Below are 21567 nucleotides of genomic sequence, written 5' to 3' on the forward strand. Positions count from 1 at the left end.
CTCGGATGAGGTTGATGTAAGGCCCAGAGAACCAGGAAAATAAAAAAAAAAGTTGACAGAATGAGATGCTAATCAAACTTGGCTTAACTGAATGGGCTACACTTCCATTCACTTCCCATTCAAGCTCCCGGAATCATGGCTCTTCCATTCTGTGTAGCTTTCATTCAATCAGGTCGAGTTATACACTATCGTATGACCCTCACAATGACTATAATACATTACAACTACCATTTAGCAGTGGTGGGCAACGCAAATGAAAAAGGACCTTGCACAAGCGCAATGCAGAATCCACAGTTCATTACCTTCCGTAAGCGCAAGTGCGCAATCTGACTAGTATTTGGCTTGAGCAATGTCACAAAGCACAAGCTCAAACCATTTGTATATATTTGTGGGAATTGCTATAAAATATTGAGATATTTAAATAAATTAGCATACTTACTTTTATTTATTTTTATTATTTTCTGTTATTTGTAATTTGTGCAAGTGAGCAACCTAATATTTAGCTTGTGCAATGTCGCAAAGTGCTAGCACAAACCATTTGCATATATTTGTGGGAATTTCTGTAAAATATTGAGATATTTAAATAAATTGGCATACTTCCTTACTTACTTTTATTTATTATTAGTCTATCTATCTATTGCCAGACACCTTAATCCCATTAGGGGTGGTCACTGGCCACAAACAACAAATCGCCTTCATGTCACCCTGTCCCCTGTCATTTCACTTCCTTGCTCCCAGCTCACACCCCGCTCTTGCAATGCGCAATTCACAGGACAGATGCACAAGGCAGGTACACAAGTGCAAATTTAGTTGTCCAAGCGCAACTAAATTTGCGCATGCGCACTTGCCTTTTCATGTGCAAAAGCGCAACATTGCGCAAGGTCTCGCATTGTGTGCAATGCACAAACAATATTCACTGGAGTGCAACGGTGCGCAATTGAGCATTGTGGAAGTCATTACGCACCTACCCAGCACTACTATTTAGACACAGTTCCTTCACTTCTTAGCTTGATTGTATTTGAGTCTATGGGATTTTTTTTTTTTCTGAAGAAGGGGTAGTTTTTGATAGAGGCAGTGTGACAAGGGCTCATACTCTTGTCGGTTAAGGAAGCTCCCAAACACCTTTTCTTGTGTGATTTATTTTGCTTATTACTCCTTGCTTTCCTCTTCTGTGTTATTTAAATCATTCAACAGACAAATAAATAACATACAAATTGATAACAACCAGCCATATGCAAAAATAATTAGCTAAGGAAGAGAATACGGACCAAGGTATGACTCAACCCCTCCTCGGTGAGAATCTTGTCATGCAGTGGGGTAAAAAGACTGATAAAAAAAAAAAAAAGGATAAGTTAGTGGCATCTGGTGTGTCGTATCCATAGCAACGTGACTGGACACCACGAGGCCTACTAGATGTACGAGCGCAACTACAAGGCTGCGGCAGAACTGGGATACAAGGCTGCTGTGAGGAACCTGACTCCCTCAACCAACCACACCATCACCTGCCACAAAAGAGACTTCAAGCACTCACAGTACTGGCCCACCGTCATTACAGAGGTAAGAGATATAATTGCACTGAAAACAATTTCCCATTGTTACAGTGGTAGATACTTTTACAGAACCAATGCCTAGAAGGTTACAAGTGGACCCTTGCTATTTTGGATTGATAGGGGGACAAGCCTGATCTGATAAAGCCAATAATCCATGATATCTGATGGTCCCCTCCCGAGGTGGAATTTCGAAAACATGTTTGATAATAAATGAGTACAGTAGCATATTCTAGTATTAAAAATGAAAACTATACCCATTTTACAATAACTCCGTCCATAACTTTGCACTTTTGCATTTGTTTCACATCCTTGTCATTGTATTTCTTCATGTAACAGACGAATTGTGTCCCATTGTGCCCCATTTAACGGATATTGTTTGTTATAGTCGACGGAAGTCCGGTTGCTTTGTGGTGTCCATTCAGTCGGATATCCAGTCTATTGTGTATGTTAAATCATGGATCTACTGTATATCACAAACACTGACATGTAAAACTCTCTTAATTTCCTTCACCTGGCATGGGGTACTGTATTCCTTTTACATCTCACCACTGATACATTAAGCTGCCATATATTCCTTCCCCTGAGATTGCCTTAATAATTTTACCTGGCACCAGAACTCCATCCTACCCCAGGCTTGTATTCTCATCAGTTAAGGAAGCTCCTTAACACGTCTCCTTTAGCAATTTACTTTTGGCTCTGTATGGTAAGTATCCTTTTGTACATAATCTATGCAGAGTATTGTGGTATTGGAAGGATTTATTTAACACATTAGAGGACTTCACCCCGTTAAAGAGAACAGTAAGGTGTAATAAGCAAAATAAATCACTTAGGAAAAGTTTCTAGGGAGCTCCTTCAATCGACAAGAAAATAGGCCTTCATCTTATCTAACATAACCTGATGTAATGTAGAAGTGCGGACAAAAGTAAGAACCCTTGCTTAGCCCTGGTGCACAAGACTGGGTCATTTCTGGATGACAGGTTACAGAGGGGAGAGTGAGGGAGTGGTGTCATGGAGAGATATGTGAGGGGTGTTGCCACTTTCCCACTTTCTCTTCTGTAACTCGTCAGACAAAAATGACCCAGTTTTTGCACGACTAAGGTAGGATCCATCACCTCTTCCATGGCCTGTGCAGTGGGACCTGGTGTGTGAGGGGTGAGTCCTGTATTCCTCCACCCAAGGGGCCCTCAGTGTTGGAGGTCTTAATTGGTAAGCTCGTCACTGGGATGCTTTGCGATAAGTTGGTATTTCTCTCTCTCTCTCTCTCTCTCTCTCTCTCTGGTGTGGCCATTTATCATGCGTCTAGTCATATTTCTCTCTCATGGTAGTACCTCCCAGGGTCGATGATACTGTAGCCATGCATTTACTGCCTAACATCACCATCCTGAATAATCCTCGAGCCTGAGAGGTCTTTCCCTATCCTTTATACACTAACTTGGCCCAGATGTCGTCCTTTTGCAGCTTACTTCACGTAGCTCTTCGGCAGAGAGACAATGCTAGCACTTTACTTCCATTCCGTAGCACATCTTTGTGACTAGCATTGCAATCCAGTGTCAAGCTGTTCTCACAACTCAGCATTCAGGATGGATACGTGGGTATTTTAGGCCAGGTTAGAGTAAAAAGACTCTATCCGGTGGTAGTATTAATAAAATGAAGACAGGTCATGGTACTGAAAAGGTTAAAGTAAATTTTTTAAACATTTTCTCTGGAAAAGGCTTGTGCTAATTTGAAAAAAAAAAAAAAAATGGAGATATCAGAAAAAAAAAAATAAGTAAAGAGTACCCACAAGTGACTGTGTTGGCCGCAGGTGTAGTTGGGAGCAGGTGGTGCTCTGGCTCCTTGTCCTGCACATTCTCCTGGCCAAAGTCATTGTGTTCTCACCCAGTGTGTCTGTGTACATCACCATCAGCCCTCTCCCCCCCCCCTCGCCATCCTTGACTCTGGCATGTACAATGGAGGAGTTGTTATACTGTAGGTGGGGAGGTTAGAGAAGAGATTTAGCTTTATAATTACTGTTCTCACAAATGTTATGTCGGAGCACAAGGAAAGAGAAAACTGCAAAAGGCCAGTTGGCACATGAGGTAGCTCTTGTGTACTCATAAAGGTAGGACGTGAGAATGTCACTGTCTCCATGCACACTGACGCCGTCCATGAGAGTTGCACCTTACACCACTCAACTCCCAACCCACTGACGGTCATCCTGGTCTGTGATGTCATGTACTTTATTCATGGTTTTCACTCTTTCCATCCAGAAGTTACCAACTGTCAGTTGCACACTCTGATGCTGGACTGCAGGCCACCTCTATACCGACTGAGCCACCGCCTCCCCCAGCTGAGCCACTGCCTATCCTCCCTGCCCTCTCCTACTTCTGTTCAGACTTGCCACCCCATATCATTGTGTTTACAACATTCACCTGCTGGGATCTTTTATGTTACTGCATGAAATAAAACACAGGAGCAAAATGAAGTATTTCAGTATATGCTTCGTGATCCCTAAACCGCACTAGTTTCTTACAGTTGGATTAATGTTGCCACTGGGTGGTATTTACTCCTCTGGTTGGGCCTACAGGCTGCTGCCAGAGTCCCCACGGTGGCTGGTGCGGGTACGTCGCTACAACAGCGCCCTCATCGTTCTCAAGCATGCCACCAGGATGAATGGCAAGACACTGCCGCCAGACCACCTGCTACTGCAAGCCATGTCACAGATCACACGGCAGGTGAGGCAGCACACCCCACCTGGATCACACCAGGTCAGGCCAGTTGATGCATCATCAGATAAATTGCACCATCAAATATCAGTGGCAAATATCAGCACCACTTGTCCACCTCACAAGGCAGGGGTAAAGCGGGACTTACCAATGTGACTCTATAGTGACAGGTGGGTTGGCAATCACAGGTAAGAACCCATACTCTTCCAGCTTGGTTATCATTAGAGCTTCATTGTCTGACCGTCTGATTACACTGAAGTTGTGCAGACTCGTTCACTGAATTTCAAGAATTAGTTGCAGTGTTTCTTGGTGCAACTTAATTATGGACATTTTATGTACTTTATTTCTTTATGTATTAAGTTACTTTATAGGTGGGAGAGAGAAGTGTCTTGCTTAAAGTTAAAAAAAATTACATAGAGGGAATCCATGCCTCACGTGACAGCAATTTTATAAAAAGAAAAAAAAACTGTGTTACATTACTTTGCCAGACATCGATTATATCTATTATTTTCAAAGATCTTTCTCCACATCAGAATAATATCATTGTTTCATGTTTTTCTAAATAATAAGCTTCAGTAAGCATCTAAGAACTTTAAGTAAAAAGTTGAGGACATTAGAAAATATTTAATAAGTACCCGTTCATAATTCTCTACCGTTAAGAGCAATTTGCAATAACTCCTGGTGGTCTAGTAGGTCATGGTGCTCCAACCGCATGTGGCCATAGTGGATCAAATTCTGAAGGTTGTGTAGGGTTAATTATTCACAAAATGCTACTCAGGGATGAGGTGTTGGTCATTCTCCTCTTAACCCCTTAACCGCGGGCTTGTTTTGCTTTTTCTTGCGGCTCCCGCTGGCATATTCGCGCTCCGACAGACTCTCTAAAAATATTTGCCAAAAATCAGTTATTAATCCTAGAATATTAAAATCAAATATGCTTATGGCACATACCTTCAGCTTTCTCCTGGGGTGTTTGTTGAACCTTCACCGAGTACCGTAGGACTTGTGGAGACCTCTGAAGTTGGGTAACGAAGTCTCCACTTTACACTTCCCAACAACCCGTAATATGATTACCACAGCCTGGTATTATCACTAGAAACAGTATTCTATGATTCTCAAATAGTTTGGAATCCATACTCAAAAAAAAAAAAAAAACACTGTGAAAGCAATGAAGATTACGAGGGCGTATGACCTTCCCACTTGACATCGTTCGCCGCTGGTGTTCTGTCATTTATTATTCATAAAAACACTCACAGTTTATATTTCTATTACTATATGACACTTATATATATCTACAGTCTTTATCCATAAGTTTCCTTCAGTAAGAGTAGTTTATTGTCACTGTAGGGATTCAATTTCTCTTTCAGTAAAATACGTAGCATTCACTTTCTCGTCCTGTATACTAGCATTGAGAGTGAATGTCACTTTCACTTTCACTCTCATAACTCATAGTATTCATACATGCTAGAGTGAAACTTTCACTTTCATTACTCCTAGTATATATACTCGTATTCTTATAATACCACTCATAGGCCTTGAGCTTGGTCCCAGAAATTTGACCATCGGTACCATCTGGCGGGGCAATTTCTGTCGTGCATTTTAAAATAGCAATATGTCTCTACTTTTCATTTTTGTATGATAGCACTTCGAAAGCAGTAGCTTTTTATTCATAAAGAGCCACTTTTCAATGGTACCGATAATCAAACTTTTCCGAGGCGGTGTGGGTGTATGGTAAGTAATGATCAGTAGAGTTACAAAATAATCCTTCAAACCTTTAATACTGAAAGTATTCAATCACATTTATCTATATAACAATATATAACACAATATATGACCCATTTATAGAGATAAAACAAACTTGTGTAACAAAACTGCTTCTGGTATGAGAACTGTAAATACCTTGTGTATGAAATATACATCAAACTATCACCATAATACAAAAATTATACAATTATCAGTTTGAATACATGTGAAAATAATAATCATTCAAAATGGCTACCTACTTTACAATATACAGTCACACATATCTCCCTAGACCGTCCATAAGGTTCATAAGTGAAAGAATAGAAGACTAAACATTTAGACTAAGCAAATTATTATTACAATGGATATACCTGTAGCGCCAAGCCACACCCGGCTATTTGGCACTTGACAAAGCAAAGACTTCATTGAAATAATCTGAAAAGTATGTAATCTGCTTGTTGTTTGTGTTCATTCTAGTGAATGTAGGTAAAAACTAAAAAGAAATTCTGAAAATATTACACCCATTCGTCATGTGCTTCATCATCGCTATCCTCAGTGTTGTCATTCATAATCTCAACTTGTGTTTGGTTGCTACATGTTTGTAGCTTGCAGAGTTTTGTACAAGGCAATCCATTCGCATGACATGGACATGTTGGATTCTTGCATGAGCGTGAGCATTTACAGGAGAGTAGTTCCAGAATAGCATCAGGGGCAGCAGGAACATCAGACCAATCAATCATGAGTTGCTTATTGTTATCCACATTCTCTGTATACCAGCCTCTTCCTGTTGGGGGAGGAATGGTTGGGTATCTTTCCAATGACTGCTTCCACACTCTTGCCTGATAGTTAGCACACTGACAATGCTGATACAGAGCGGATTTACATGGTGGTAGCTGCCAGGATTCAGCCTCTCCTTTCTTGGCACAAAAGATTTGGTAACGTAGCTCATCCACTCTAGTTGCTCCCTGGATACTGTACAGTGACACGTGAAGGCCTCTAACTTCTGAAAGTGCTCCTGACTTAGGTTCCAGCCCTCTCCAACCCTCTGCAGGGCCTCTCGGTGCTCTGTGTTACCTTTCATTAGTTTCAAAGCAGAGACCTTCCCCTTTCCTGCAAAGGCACTCACAGTGTCGCAGCCCGTCATGGCATGAAGACCCAGAAGTGCTTTTGTGTTGTCTGGTCCAAGTGTGGCTGCAACTTTGGTAACATCTATGTACTTTACTCTGTTTTTGGTACCACTTTTTATATAGATGCTGCTTGGGATATCACTAGAGAAGGCCACACATTGCACTAGAACGTCTGTGTCATTTGATATAACCTTCATTGCTGTATAGCCCTGTGAGACTGCATGGGCAGCATGAAGAAGAAGTCGTGTGTCTGCTTCTTCTTGAGTGGACTTTAATCCATCCACTACCAAGGAACCATGCTCAGTCAGTCGATAACAGGTTTCCCCACAGGTGACATATATGACTTAGCCAACAAACCGTCTCTGGTGTCTTGGATGTTTCCACTCATCTGTGATGACCTTGATTAGGTTTTCCTTGTTTCTGGAACTGGCAAGGAACTTTCTCCATTGTTTGATGGTATGGCCAGGTGAGATGCTCTTGAACTGGATAGATTCAGACTCACCTCGCCGAACTCTCTCAGCAGCTTTGATGGAATTTTCTTGGTACACATCAAATACAACATCAATGCGTGGAGAATCATCACCTTCGGCAATTACAATGGAAAGAGCATGGTCAGCAACTTCAGCAAAGGTTTATTTTCTGGATCAGAGCCATACCATCAATAAGACAAGCAGCTTTCCGTGGCACACATTCCGCTGGACAGACATACTTCTGTAGCTCTTTGGCCAGTGCAGCTTTATTTGTCTTTCTGAGGCTATCATCTGCTGTTGCTAGGGACCACGGAAGTGGGCCTAGTGGGTAGCCTACTGAAAAACCTCCTGCAGATTCAAGCTTCTGCTCTGAGCAATGAGTACCATGTGAGCAAATAGATTTCGGTCAGCTTTCATGATTATTTCCTTTAGAGTGTTGCTATTTGTCTTCTTTTTCTTGTTCAAGTTGGCAAATGTCTTCAGGTTCAGTTTGGGCAGAGGGTCATGGAATTTCTTTACTGGTGGACTGCTTTGTAGCCTTTCCTCTCTGAAATTTTGATATGCTCTTTGTTCTAATTGTCTTGCTTCGAGAAGGTCTGTTGCAATATCTTTTGGAGCCACACATCCACTTGACAAGCAAACAAGATCCATTTGTTCAGTACTGACAGGATTGATCCAGCTATTGTCCAGAATCTCCATCAACCTCTTGACATCTTCTTCATCTTTGAGGATTCTTGTTTTTTGAAGATCTTTGTGCATACTGTTTGGTTGATCCATGTCCAATGCATATTTCAGGGTTCTAAGATATGAGCTATGATACTCTGCAGTCAAGTAGTAAAGGTTAACTGCTGCTGGCTTTAGACTGAAGCCTTTTGTACCGCCAGCTGTCTAAGTGTCTCTGATAATCGTCTCCTCCACAGCCTGGTCAACTGGAACCATTCCAAATGTATTTTCAGTTCCAAGCTGTATAGACAAACCTCCTGCCTTCAAATTCTCATAGACATCGGGATTTTCTGTGGGAAGACGTGACATTCCAGCATAGTAGCATGAAAGGTATCTGGCCTAGTTAATGTTATCATAACTGAAGCACCAGGGTATCAGCCTGGATTGCTGCCAGGTGCAGGTGCCAATCTCCTTCACGAGCGGCTCTCACGAAATTCAGCACAATCTCCACCATTTCAACATAACTCATTCAGAAGCAGGCCAAAGGACCACACTTACTGTGAAGATGTTCTTTGAACTTGTCAAACAGTTCAGCCATCACTTGGAAAGAAGGAGACTGGATGAGCTCTGTGAAAGAAGTCTGGCACAGGTTTGCAGACATGGTTTCAATCTCAACCACCAATGACTGAAGATGATGTGCACTATCACTATGATGCTCCTCACACCAGGATGGGAATTCTCTCCAAACCAGGCACATCAAAGCTTCATACAGAAGCTTATGAAGTCGAATGGCACGGTTGTATTTGCGTCCTTCCAACACACCAGAAATGGATCTCTCTGCTATGACACCTGACTCGATGCAAAGGTCTCGTAGTCCTGCATCAGAGAAACGCTTCCCAATCACTGCCATTAATGTGCATATTGTATGGAATGCCCCAAGTCGTGGTACAATGTGCGAAAACGTGTCCTTGCACTTCCACAATATCTCAGTGACCTTTGCATATATCGCTTTGTCACACACTACGACAATGCTTTTGAGCTCCAAAATATTCCTGATCTTCTGCGAACGAATCACAACTTCATGGATAGTGGACATTTCAGTAGCTGGAGCATGGATGGTGGGTAGATATGCCACAGTATTTTGAGAAACTTCTTCATTATCTCTAGTAGCAATATTGAACCCTGTCCATCCAGGTACTGGGTTCTCTTGACTACTGGCAGTATGCAATCTAGACAAGATCCAAATCAAATTATTCTTCTGGGCTTGCTGTACTACCTCCTTATAGTGTAACGCAATATGCAGCATGATGGTGGTCCTACCCGTTCACCAGCATTGTATGGAGGTAGAATGATAGGATTTGCATCAAGGGTCCTCTTCTTTACAACAGATTTGGGTAGAGCTTTCCTAGGAGTATGTGGTCCATACACTCTGGGTTGCACTGCTATGCCATTTACTCGATGCGATGTACCTCCCCCACTCAAGGTTTCTTCCAACCGGTCTATGTTGTCCCAGCCTAGAGTTGTTGGGATGAGTGGCTGGAGCTGCTCAGGTATGGCTACACTTTCATCTCCTTGGGACTCAAGTTTCTGAATACATAATGCAGTTTCCAACTCCTCAACTTGCGTGTAGGACACACCGTGCCCAAGACGATTAATCATCCTAATGAGTTCTGAGCCTGTGAGGGCCTTGATAGCATATGACAGCATTAGATGTTTTGGTGGCTTCAGCTGTCCTCGGGTCACCCCATAGACAATATCTTGGCCTACAGATTCAATGAGGCACTGAATTCTTGGAGAAAGGGAAGCTTCATCCTGAGGCCCTGCTATTAAGTGTTGCAAGAATCCCTTTAGGTTGCCTGGAATAAAAGCTGAAGAATTGTTCAGTTCTGATGCAAGTGGGGGCCAAGATATGGACACACTATGCTTTTTTATCGAATTATGAAGCAAGTGAGCTGACTTTTTCAAGAGTCCTTCAATGTCGCATTTTGATTCCAGGTCCTCTACTGCGTCCATCAGAATGACATTTTGCTTGACTAGTGCATTTCGGGACAAGTTATTAGGGTACACCAGCACCTTTCCCTTTGCATCTTGTACAAAATGCAGACACTCTCCAAATTCTGTCTCAAGATATCTTCTGACATGTTTCTTTGTAGAATCTTCCACCTTATGAACTCCCTCATGTAGCATCCAGCAGGTCAGTTTTGTTGTAAGCTCAGTCAGCTTAATTACCCTGGGGTTTTCAAAAACATCTTCTCTGATATAGGCAAACAACTTCTGAAAGGATTCCTTCATTACACCTGGATATTCTTCTAAGTCTGTTTCTATGGGAATCACCTGTGGCCTTGTTCTGGTATAGCTTCTGTAGCATGATCTATGATAGTGGCCATCTGCTGCTACTAAATCCCTTGCCAATAAGGCTAGGATCCTGCTGTCTTGCTTGGAAATTGCTGTGTTCCTAAGAGTATCATCTAACCGTAGCTCAACACATTGTGTAAGTCGCTCCCTTGTCCGGCTGCCTGGCATAAATTTGTCCTTTTCACATACAGTATGATACAGACCTTGCTGTATATTCTAGACTCTTCAGATACTGTCATTGATCTCCTCAGAAGTCTTTTTCTTTCAAATTTTTCCTTGTCACTGGATGCTTGTTCTGTACTTTGTTTCGATTGAAGGTCCCTTTTCATTGTAAACAGACTTCTACATTTCCTATGGTAGTGAATTTTTGGAATGATGCCCTCTGGAGTTTCTTGGGCAATGTTTAGAATTGGTAGATGTTTCTTTTTTTGTGCTGCCTTAAGAAGTGTGCTTCATGAGTTCATGTCCCTCAAACAAGAGAGATTCAGGGTCAGTTTTTCATCACAAGTACTGCTATGTATAATGCATTCTGGTACAGTTTTTGCACGTTTTGAAGGACCCGGTCCATCTTGAGCATTATCACCACCACCATAATTTGTCGCTTGACTTACATCCAATGTCCTTTCACTTTCCATTTCTACACCAAAGCATGCAAGCTACCTGAAAGTGAAAGATACAAATTAGTTGTACATTCTCAGTTTAGCAACTATACATTGAAAGCACCGAGTATCTGGAAGTATCTATAATCAACATTTTGAATTTTTCCAGTCAAATAAGGATGGCCGACTCTCTTAGGCATTTGTAGTGGCCACCAGGGACTAGGAAATACTCCATAACATAAGTTTAAACACCAAGATCATGTATCTACCTGTAGTAAAAGTAAAGTTATAGACCCTTATCAGTTAAGGGGGCGGCCATTTTTATATGGCCAATTACTCATAAAAAGCTACTCATCTGCGACTGCTGTCATATCAAATTTTTAATCAAGGACATGAGGGAATTCAAAAATATCAATTAGAATTTGCCCCACCAGATGGTACCGATATCGACCCAGGCTCATGGACTATCATTTACATTTCTATTTAAGTTCTCTATTTTATTTACATTATTTACATTTCTATTTTATTTACACTGTGTTATGCACTGTCACTTGAAGTAACTTATAAAACTATTTTCCACTGTTCACTTATATTTACATTCATTGCTTTCATTTGCTGTTTACACATTATTTACAATTCCACTTGCACTGTTTTACCCACCAGAAAGATCGTAGTCACTCTCTATCAATTGTCAGCCCTTTACCTCTTTCCACACGAGGTTTAGTAGGAGGTAGAGGTCACAGGGCCCTTTGCATGGGGCTAAAAAGCGGCGGAAGTTTGCAGGAGCGAATCCGACGTACTTTCACCTTGAAAGACGACAGTAAACTGATATTGGTGGGCCGGGGTGGCCTACCTAGGGAGAATGCATTACTGCCAACGCCAGCCTCGTGAGAGCTGCTAATATATGGCTATGAAAAGATTGGCAGGAAATCTAGACAATACATTATAAATTAGGTAGTTCCAGGTGAATGTAAATATCACTTAGGCTTCTCCCTTCCCTCCTTATATATATTTTTATTACGAGAATAGATTATACAGCATATTTCTAGGGCAAATAAACAGCGAAAAATAGCGAACGAGTGCAAGTGAGGTGTTGTCAGGTGATAATTAGCCAATTCCAGATGTATGGCACTATCACTTACCTTATTACTTTTTGGTATATATTATTTGGTATAAGAATAGGGCATAGGGCTTATTTCAATGGGTGAAATCAGTGGAAAATTCCAGGAAAGATTTACTTAGCGTAGCACTGCCTAGCAGGCAAGAGGAGAGGGTAATGGAGGGGAGGTAGGGAGGGGAGTCAAGAACGGGGAGAAATGGCTAATATTGTCAACAATGGATGGGAGTACAGATGAGATTGGGAGTGCTGACTAGTGTTGGACATTGGCAGTACTGATAGATGATACAAGCCACCACTTGAAAGCCCGGGTGAATTCAAAATAACACAGAATCGCAAAAGTGACGCCCCGTGGTATGATCCCTTGCTCCCAAGCATCACGAAAGTGACGCCCCGTGGTTAAGGGGTTAAACATCTTGATATATTAACCTCGTACCGCCCCTTTATGTTACAGATAAAGATGGCTATTTACCTGTTGAGAGTGATAGGCCTCATTTGGGACTTATCAAAGTCAAAAGAGATAGGCCTCAAATGAGTGAGATTTTTAACCCACTGCATCCCGTTGACGTGAATGAACGTCCACACGTTTTGTCACTGCCAATCCTGTTGACATACATAAATGCGAATCAATTGCAAGGTCCCTAATTTGCACAATTTTAAATTTTTGCGAGTGATTTTTGGTACATATACACGACACACCTTCCTCTACAAGATGCCAGGCAGGGACAATGCCTTACCCAGCATGACCTCCCCTCCCTGCATGCCATTGTTTCGGCAATTCACCTATTACCAGTGATCTGGCCAGTAAAGACATGTTGTGCCACGGTACGAAATTCAGGGCCAGAATGATTCCCCAATCGATGACAATGTGGAGGACAAACTTTACATAGAATTAGAGGAAGAAACAGTCAGAAATGATGATCAGGTAATGTCACCAAAAAAGGTCAGGTATGTTGATGTGTTTCGTGAGTGAAACAATGCTTATATTGCCTATATTACTGTGTGAAAACCAATATACTCTCATACAACATATAAACTAGTACCAAATAAATAAATAAATACCATTTATGAGTGGTGTGGAATGGTTACCCTCCCATAGAACTTGTTTTCTTTGGAGCCAGCCTGATAGAAAACACAGTAAGGTGAGGAGGTACTGCTACCTGTATCGAGTATTTTAAACCTCAGGTGAGCAATTTCTCTATGATTTTTTGATGTTTCTCACCAAAAGCAGAGGTTTGAGCCAAAAAAAAAAATTCCAAAAATGATTGGGATTGGGGGGAGTCAGTGGTGGAAAAGTGGTCAGGACGGGGCAGGTTAAAGGAGTACCAAAACTGCGCCATGAGGAGTAGGTGGCTGAAATTTGTATGGGAAATTGGGGCAGGTGGCAACTCTCAATATCACCCAAGCACTACCCCACACTGCCCCATATATGCTCAGAATATGCGCACGCAGACACCGTGGAGTGTGCACGTAAATTTTCCTCATTTTCCTCCTGTGACGCTGCTAACCCCACACCAGGTGCTAGGGGATCTGCACACACACACACACACACACACACACACACATACACAAGAGAGAGACAGACAGAGAGAGAGAGAAAGAGAGAGAGAAAATATACAGGGTGTAACAGAAGGTTATGTCATAACTTCACAGGGTGAATAATTCTATCTATCTATATACCTTGGCTGTTTCCCCCAAGGAAAGGGAGATAGCCGAGACAGGACAACACACTCTCCATTTACTCATCCATTCAAACACATTCATTCGCATCTTAGCCCCAAAGGGGAGAACGGACAGATCCTCACCGCACCACACCACACAAGGGTCAACTGCGCAATGCAATCAGTGACATCCACAGCAGGGCCCAATAGCAGAGCTGGTTTACCCCTGTCACATCATAACAGACTCATCCCCTTACCCGCACCTGACCTGAAATAGCTGATCAGACCAAATGCGGGAGAATATCCCCTCAGGGCTGCGTCATCACTTATTCATTCACAATTTCTCTCCATTTATTTCTGTCACGCACAGCCACTCTTCCTTGCTCAACAGACATCCCTCTCGCATCCAGCGCTCTCTTCACACTGTCCATCCATCCTATTCGTGGTCTTCCTCTCAGCCTTACACCTCTCACATCAGATATAGTTATCTTTTTCACCAATTGCTCATTATCCATTCTCTCCATATGCCCAAACCATCGCAACACCCTCTGCTCAACTCTACCAGCTATCTCCCGAACAACTCCAGTTCTCCTTCGCACTTCATCATTCCACACTCGATCCATACGTGTCACTCCACACATACTCCTCAGACACCTCATCTCCATTACATTCAAACTTTTCCTCTCTGCTACACCCATATTCCATGTTTCAGCCCCATATAATGCAGTCGGTACCACAACACCCTCATACAGCCTTCTCTTTACATCCATTCTAAGCGAACGACATCTAAACACTTTTTTCATTCCTCCCAGCACCTTTACTACTTCATTTATTCTAAACTTCACTTCTGCATCTATTCTTCCATCCACAGCAACATGTGACCCTAGATATTTAAAACACTCTACCTCCTCAAGCAACTCGCCATTCAAAACAATATTCATCCCCCTACCATCTACCAACCTCGTACACTTCATCACTTTACTCTTATTCTCATTTACTTTCAATTTCCTCCTTTGACACACCCTTCCAAACTCCTCTACCAACTGTCTCAATCTCTCCTCTGAATCAGCTGCCAGTGCAGTATCATCTGCAAACAGCAGCTGCTTCAGATTCCACTCTCCACCATCAACATTCACCAGACTCAGACCTCCACCTAAAATTTTTGCATTCACCTCCCTTACAACACCATCCATGTAAATATTAAACAATCAAGGCGACATCACACATCCCTGTCGCAGCCCCACTCTCACAGGAAACCAATCACTCACAGCATTTCCCACTCTTACACACGCTTTACTATTTACATAAAAACTTTTCACCCCTTTTTCTAACCTACCATCAAGTCCATACAATCTTAAAACAGTCCACAAAGCCTCCCTATCAATTCTATCATACGCTTTCTCTAAATCCATAAATGCCCAAAACACATCCTTGCCTTTCGCTAAATACTTTTCACACACTTGTCTCACCGCAAACACCTGATCCACGCATCCCCTCCCTCTCCTAAAGCCACACTGCTCATCACCAATCACTCCTTCTGTACCCTCTCTAACTCTCATAATTAACACTCTACCATACACCTTACCTACAACACTCAACAGCCTTATACCCCTAAAGCTAGTACATTCATACTTATCACTCTTGCCTTTATACAACGGGACCACATAAGCACTTGCCCAGTCAACTAGCACCATACCTTTCACAAAGCACACATTCAACAATCTTACTAACCAGTCAACAATAGTCACTCCACCACCCTTCGGGCATTCCACAGCACACCCATCCATACCTGCAGCTTTCCCTGTTTCCATCTCCTTTACTGCCTTCTCCACTTCCTCCTTCGTGATCAAAGAATCATTCAACTCTCCCAACTCATTTATTCCTTGCACCCTTCTATCCGCCACAATCTCAGCCACCATTTCTTCCTCTACATTTAACAATCTTTCAAAATACTGTGCCCATCTCTTCCTTACTGCATCCATCTCAATTAACATCCTTCCATCCTCTGCTTTTACTCGTTCTTCCTTCCCAGACTCTCCCTTTCGCACCGTTTTCAGTTGCTTCCAAAACATTTTCTTATTCTGTTGAAAATTCTCTGTCAGCTGCCTACCTCACTTCTCATTTGCTGCCACTTTAGCATCACGCACAGCCCTTCTCGCCCTATTCCTCTTTTCCTTATACCTCTCATATGAGATCTCATCCTTCCTCTGCAGCCACACTTCATATGCACGTCTCTTCTCAGCCACAGCCATACTTACTTCCTCGCACCACCATTCACTTCCTTTTCTTACACCACCACCCACACGTCTCACACCACACACCTCTTCTGCATGCCCCACCACAGCACTCTTAAATAATTGGGTTAACCCGCGCCGTCCCGAGGACGTACTTCCACGTCCTCACGTTTTGTCACAGCTAATCCCGAGGACGTACTTCAACGTCCTGCAATTGCAAGGTTCATAATTTCCACAATTTTCAATTTTCGCGAGTCATTTTTGGTACGTATACACGGGACACCTGCCTCAACAAGATGCCAGGCAGAGACAATGCCTTACCCAGCATGACCTCCTCCCCCCCCCTGCATGCCCTTTTCTCAGCAATTCACCTGTTATCAGTGACCTGGCCAGTATAGCCATGTCATGCCACGGTACGAAATTCAGGGCCAGAGTGATTCCCCAATCAATGACAATGTGGAGGACAAACTTTACATAGCATTAAAGGAAGAAACAGTTAGAAATGATGATCAGGTAATGTGGCAAAAAAAGGTCAGGTATTAGTGAGTGAAACAATGCTTATAATGCCTATATTACTGCTTGAAAACCAATATACTTTTGTACTACATATAAATTCGTAATAAATAAATAAATACCGTTTATGAGTGGTGTGAAATAGTTCCTCCCATAGAACTCGTTTTCTTTGGTGCCAGCCTGATAGAGAACCCAGTAAGGTAAGGAGGCTCTCCTACCTGTAATGAGTATTTTAAACCTCAGGTGAGCGATTTCTCTATGAATTTTCGATGTTTCTCACCAAAAGCGAAAGTTTTAGCAAAAAAAAAAAAAGGTCGAAAATTGCCCGGGATTGGGGGGTACCAGTGGTCGAAAAGTGGCCGGGACGGGGCGGGTTAATATAAATATGAAATGTTATATGACTATTTGTGTTATTTTCAATAGTAACAAAGTTATGGCACTGGAAGGTAGACTATAGGTAAAACAGGTAGAGGAAAACACACGTAACACCAAGCTTTATTGTAACACATGTGTATGGGTTTTATAATCTTATGGTCGAGTTAGTTAAGTAGGTGTTCAAAGTGGCCACCATCTTCTTGCATACACATCTCAACACGGTGCAACATCAACCTTGTAAAGCTTTATTGTAACACACGTGTATGGGTTTTATTGTCTTATGGAAGAGTTAGTTAAGTAGGTGTTCAAAGTGGCCACCATCTTCTTGCATACACATCTCAACGCGGTGCAACATCGACCTTGTAACAGTGTGGAGAACAGCAGGGTCATTCACGGGTGTCGCTGCATCAAATATCCAACGTACTAGATCATCTTGTGTGTCTACTGGACGTTCATACGCCAGCTCCTTCATGTATCCCCATAAGTGGAAGTCTAAAGGGGTGAGGACTGGGGAACGTGGTGGCCAACTCACTGGGCCACCACGGCCAATCCATCAGCCAGGAAAGTGTTGGTCTAGGTAATTCCTCACGATTAATGCATAATGTGCGGGTGTTCCATCATGCTGGAAGAACATCTGTGCTCGTGTTTGTAGTGGAACATCCTCAAGAAGGGCTGGCAACTCATGTTCCACAAACTGTGCGTAAACCCGTTCTGTCAGACGCTCCTGCATGATGAATGGTCCAATTAACTGGTTTCCAATGACACCACACCACACATTCACATAAAAATGGCGTTGGTGATTACGCTGGACTATTGGGTGCGGATTATCATGCTCCCAAACATGGGAGTTCCTAGTATTATGAACTCCCTCATGGGTGAACTGCGCCTCATCAGTAAATAAAATGTAGGTGCACTGTTGATGGTGTGCAACAAACCACCGACAAAACTATAGTCACCTATCCATGTCTGCAGGTTCCAGGTGTTGTACACGTTGAATATGATATGGATACAGTTCCTCACTGTGTAGTGTTCACCAAACAGTCATATGCAATGTATGTAGATGGGCAGCAAGTCGTCGGGTACTGGTTCGTGGATCATGCTCTATCATTCACTTAATGTGCCTCCTGTGTGCCTGATTGCTTTGTCGGGGACGTTCCACAAATCTCCCCGCACCAAGAACCAATCCAGACTCTCGCAATTTTTTATGGACATTATTAAGCACTCGTCGATCAGGAGTTCGTCGTCCTGGAAACCGTCGTCTATATTCTTCAACGGCTGCAACCGCATTCCCATCACAAAACCCATAAATATAGTGCATATCTGTGTATTCCACGTTCGTAAACAAAAATGGTACCTCCAAGACTACTGTCAGTCAAGTTGAACCAGTTCCTGACTGTGACCACACTCTGTGGTACTGAGATGATGTAGTTCATTACTAAAGCTTCATTACTCATAATGACGTGCTCAGTGATTCAAATACATGGTTCACACAGTCAGTGAAACACAGTTTTCCCACAAAATGTGTTATACATTGGTGCTATTTACATGTGTGGTTTACTGTACCTTCCTTACCTGTAAGCCACATTCCAGTGCCATAACTTTATTACTATTGAAAATAACACAAATAGTCATATAACATATCATACTGATATTAACCTAATTATTCACCCTGTGAAGTTGTGACATAACCTTCTGTTACACCCTGTATATAGGAATGGGAGAAACAGCGTGGTCCCTTGCAAATGGGGAGATAGGGCGTGACAGCCATCCCTCTGTCACGAATTCACACGAGCGTGTTTATAAGTTCGTGACATTTTTGTTTCAGTGTGAAAACCGCGAATTCTAGTGGAATTCCCACTGTGTATCACTCAGTTCAACCATCCTAGCATTCACACGATTGGGACGGTTTTCAGAAATTTTTTCACTGTTTCATAAGTGATCATCCTTGCGCACGACATTAGCACCTTCAATGAGTGATTTATTGTGAGTGTATACTGCTCACTTTCTTTCCGTTGACCGTTGAAGCAAACACGGCCGGCCCTCGTCCTCTTTCATAATTCGAAGTTAGTCAGGCTTTGATCGTCGTGACACCAGGTTCATACCCAGCATGGAGCAGCGCCGCCACAGCGAGTTCCTGAAATCTCCATCTAGATGGTGAATCGGCAAAGTGGTTTAGCATATTGCAGTGTCCGTCCTATGCACCGTCACCCAGTCATTCCCCTTAGCCCCCTCTACTGACCAGGATTTCTTTTCATTTTTCCTAGGTTTAAGTGTTAGCATTTCAATGAGCAAGTGAGTGTATTCTTGTTACTTGAATTCATTTTGAGACTCATGTAACGTAAATTTAGTTTATTGTAATTAATAAATTTATAGTTCTTTTCTTTGAGCTTAATGTAATTAAAATCGTGTTTTATTTCTCCACATTAAGTTTATTCTAGTTTTTTTATGCGAGGAAGAAGGAACCAAAGGCCATGAGCCCACAATAACATTTCCCTCCAAGAGAAAAACAAAATACAATAGAGAGCCAAATTCAAGATCCGATCATTTTGAGATGCCTGGACACACTGCGTTTGAAAGACTGGAGATCATAGGCAGCAGGAAATACAGACGGAGGGAGACAGTTCCAGAGTTGACCTGTTGCATAAATGAAGGACTGGGAGTAACAGTTAACTCTTGCATTAGAGAGTTGGGCAGAAAAGGGATGAGAGTTTGCTGCTAGACGGGTGCTACACGCCCGTCGTAGAGGTGGAGGAATGCATGCAGACAGTTCAGAGGAGCACTGACCATTAAAGTAGCAACAGAAAAGAGATAAAGAGGCAACAGTGTGATGAAGAGACAGAGGTTGAAGGGAGTCAGTAAGAGGAGGAGAGTTAATGGGACGAAAAACCTTTGACTCAAACCTATTGAGAAGAGCTGTATGTGGGGAGCCTCCCCACACATAAGAGTTGTACTCCCCACAGGGGTGGATAAAACCCCTGTATAGAGTCAACAATTGTGCAGGGGTAAAGAAAGAACGGAGTTGGCTTAGCACACCCTATCTCTTGGAAGCAGATTTTACAAGAGATGTAATATAATCTTTCCAAGATGAGTCTTGAGTAAATGAAACCCCTAGCATGTAAAAGGATGATGCAGGATTAAGCTGAATATTATTAAACATTAGTGGGTATTCCTGTGGAAGATTTTGTTGGGTTGATAGGTGTAAGAACTGAGTCTTAGATGCATTAAAAACAACCAGATTATTTTTACCCCAGTCAGAGATACGAGCCAAGTCAAACATTAGGTGTGTCATAGCCTCATCCCTTGTTTGTTGAAGTAACTGCTGAGATGGGCATTGCAGGAACCGAATGGAAAGGTGAAGGGTGGAGTCATCAGCGTATGAGTGGATAGGGTTAGATGTACAGCTTAGAAGGTAATTGATGAATAAAAGAGAGTTGGTGATAGGACAGAGCCCTGAGGAACACCACTGTTGATAGATCTAGGAGAAGAACGATGGCCGTCTACAACAGCAGCTGTAGAACAACAAGAAAGGAAGCTCGCGATGAAGGCACAGATAGAAGGATAGAAGCCGTAAGAGGGCAGTTTGGATATTAAAGATTTATACCAGACTCGATCAAAAGCCTTTGAGATGTCAAGTGCAATAGCAAAGCTTTCGCCAAAGTCTCGAAAGGAGGATGACCAGGAGTCTGAACGGTAGGTGAGAAGATCGCCAGTGGAGTGTCCCTGACAGAACCCGTACTGACGATCAGAAAGAAGGTTGTGAGAGGAAAGATGCCTTAAAATTTTTCTATTGAGAATTGACTCAAAAACTTTTGAAATACAGGACGTTAAAGCAATTGGACGATAGTTGGAGGGTTGGGAGTGGTCACCCTTCTTTGGGACTGGCTGAATGAGAGCAAACTTTCAGCAAGAAGGAAATGTACAAGTTGACAGACAAAGGCGAAAGAGTTTGCCTAGGCAGGGTGTAAGCACAGAACCACAGTTCTTGAGAACAACAGGAGAGACTCCATCAGGCCCATATGCCTTGTTAGTATTGAGGCCAGTGATGGCAGAAAATACATCAGCTGAAGAAATCTTAATGTCAGCCATGAGGAAGTCAGAGGGGGGAAGTGATGGAGGAACAGCACCAGAATCGTCTAAGGTAGAATTGGAGGAGAAAGTCTGTGTTTGTCAGTAGAAGAAATAGCTTCAGAACCATCAGAGTAGAAAAGAGGAGGGAAGGATGATGAGGTAAAGTTGTTAGAAAGGTTTTTGGCAAGGTGCCAGAAGGAGCGGGAAGAATTCGAGCAGGAGAGCTGAGAGCAATTAGTACGGATGAAATTATTTTTAGCAGAGCGAAGAACAGACTTAGCACGATTCCGGGCAGAAACGTAAAGATGATGTGATTCAGGGGTGGGTTGGCTCCGGTACCTTTTGTAGGCCCTCTCCTTGTTGCGGACAGCATTAGAACAAGCGTGATTA

The sequence above is a fragment of the Coenobita brevimanus genome, chromosome 32 (assembly GCF_032717465.1).
Source record: "Coenobita brevimanus isolate Jiangsu-jjx chromosome 32, ASM3271746v2, whole genome shotgun sequence".
Taxonomy (NCBI): Eukaryota; Metazoa; Arthropoda; class Malacostraca; order Decapoda; family Coenobitidae; genus Coenobita; species Coenobita brevimanus.